Source organism: Rutilus rutilus (assembly GCF_951802725.1).
Source record: "Rutilus rutilus genome assembly, chromosome: 15".
NCBI lineage: Eukaryota > Metazoa > Chordata > Actinopteri > Cypriniformes > Leuciscidae > Rutilus > Rutilus rutilus.
The window spans coordinates 5606589-5609272 of NC_140220.1; the positions used below are offsets into that span (position 1 = coordinate 5606589).

General features: G+C 40.0%; 1 long non-coding RNA gene across 1 annotated transcript; it reads left to right on the forward strand.

Moving 5' to 3' along the window:
• Nucleotides 1-1073: 1073 nt before the first annotated feature.
• On the forward strand, nt 1074-2392 carry LOC311304432. The gene is made up of 3 exons (XR_014629921.1): nt 1074-1242; nt 1318-1384; nt 1783-2392. It is a non-coding gene; the product is annotated as an uncharacterized lncRNA (long non-coding RNA).
• Nucleotides 2393-2684: the final 292 nt, after the last annotated feature.

Below are 2684 nucleotides of genomic sequence, written 5' to 3' on the forward strand. Positions count from 1 at the left end.
ACTTCTTGTTGACGTTCGAAGTATTATCAAACAAAACAGAGGCTAGCTCGACCCTCCCTCCTCCTCATCCTGTCCCCTCCCCCTCCCTTTGCGCGTTCCTTCTCATTTTCCCTCTTCTTTGCTATTTGTTCATCGGAACGTTGTCTCTTTGGTCGTGTGTCGGCCACATAGACTGTAAAAAAGGGACCTGAGTCTGCGCAGTACTGAGCAGGAAGTAAAGCCGTGAAATCAAGGCCCCGCCTTCACTTTCGCAGAATCAATCGCAAGCACACTCTCCTGCACTTTTAAAACAATTAATTATAGAAATTTAGATATTAAATTTAAAGCTCCAATCTCCTCAGTCCTCCGAAGATTCAGAAAAAAAGTATGTTGGTGCTTCAGTGACTACTTTTTCTTTATTGAACACCAAGAACGGAACAAAAACAGAATATACATCTACAGTAGCATTGGTGAATACAGATAAATGAGTGGTCGGCCATATCAAAATTCAAGAGAATATAATTCTAACGTTAGTAGTTGTCCAGCACATCTCTCCTCTAGCTAACTTCCCTCTTCATGCTTCTCTCTCCTCCACTCCCCACACCCCCCTTCATGTGCACGCGCACATGTGCGAACGTGTTCTACTATGCAAGAACGAGCCTATGACTGAATCTGGAAATAAAGCAAAATAACTGAGAAAAATGAGAAATAGTCTTCAGATGCCATGTCTGTAATTTTTAGCAAAACATCTAGCGTTAATTCGATCTCAAACAGAATCATTAAAAGAAGTTATTACTCCACCACGTGCGCGACGTCATAAACCAATGTGGTTGACAGTGACCAATGACAGTTTCGGGAAACAGTCGTGACTAGCTAGTTGATTTCTTCAATGATGCATCGTACTATGGTAGTTAAGCAGTGAGTTACGTCGTTGTTCGGGAAACGCACCCCAGGTTGGCCCAGTTTGTTTTTGTTGCCGTTTGTGGAGCCTGGGCTGTCTACAGAGACTGCGTTTTTTTTTACAGTGTGTTCAGGGGACAGGCAGCTAGTGGACAGTGAGGAGATGTTTGCTGTATGTGATGTAACCCAGGTTGAAATCTGGTAATATATTATTAGTTCTGCTGCCCCTTTAAGAAGTGATCTCATGCCACCCCAGTCATGTGACTGTGCTTGGCCAATCGCGCAGTAGAGCACGAGTTTAATTAGGCTGCAGCTTCTTCCTCATTCAGAGGTGTGGGGAAGCTGATCGGCAGCTGTGGACAGGTTTGTGTTCAACAAACAATTCACTCTTTTGCTTGATTTATTCTTTTAAGTTAAACACATCATTGTAACTTTTAGAATAACTTAGTGGCTGCAGGGGATTGCCACCGTCACCAGATTGCCATATGTTTACTTAGAGGAACTGGTGAGTACTCTGAATGAATGAACTACATGCTGAAAGCTAACATATTAGCCAAATATTCACCAACTGGTTTTGATTAATTTTATGCTTTTGTGACATTTGCATTTGTGGGTTACAAATATATTTGTTTTCAGTAAGTGTGTTTATATGTAGTAAGGAAATCTGATTATAGTACTGTTGAATTTATTTGAACTTTGTGCAGCCAATACAACTTTAACATTGTACTGTTTATTGTGTTGTCATGCCCTTAATGTTTATTATTTGTAGTTTGTACATTTATTGATTCATTTTGTAATAATTTAGAATTGTGTGCACATGAAAATGATATCTGAGTGTGGAATGAGCTGATGCTTAGTTTCAACTTTGCCCTGTTATTTACTGGTCCTGTTGTTGTACTACAGGCCAGGTTTTTTCTCTCTGTCTGGAGACGAATGATGGCGAGCCGAATTTCTATTGCTGGGAGCCTACCATCCGTGTAGCATCCACTGAATAGCCATCCTACTGGTCTGGTAGGAAGGTTGTCCACAGCCTGTCCCCCACACACTTCTCCATAGACTAGTGCTTCAACCCCACATACACATCCTTCACATGATGAACAATAACTTACGGACTTATCACTACAAACTTCCATAAAACCCTTGTGGGTTGTCGCGCTGGTCTTGTATACCATCTATTGCTGGGACAGTTCTTTTTCTTTTTGGTTTTTGTGTGTGTGTATTTGCTGTAATTTATATTAGTATATACTTGAACAACAACTATCAAGTGCACTTAACTACAAATCGGTTCAACTGCAGTCTGTAAATATTTTGGGATTCTTTTCTTTTTCTTTCCTTTCATTATTTCTATTTGTAAATATTTTGTTTAATTATTTTGCAATATATGGTACCTGCACCAAATTTAAACTTATGTTTCTGTGTTGTTACTGACCACCAGCTCCTGTAGACGAATTTAGACTTCTGTTATTTTACTAGCCTAAGACATATTAATATCGGTTAACCGTCTCAAACACCCGTTACATCTTGGCGAGCCAGCCAGGAGCCGGTTTGTACAGTAATTAACATTTTTATAATAACAGAAACCGTTTATTCAGACTCACCAGTTCGTTTTTGCGATGGAAGTTTTCGAAACACTCGCGATAAAAATTCCTAATGCCGTCTTAGTGGATGGGCCGGTTGAAGAGAGTTCCTCTGAAGTTATAGATTTTCTTGATCAATATGGCGACATTAATCGCGATGACATTATTGATGATAGCGAATCCGAATTTCATCATATGCTCATTGTTGAATTTGTGTCAGGAGTGTCC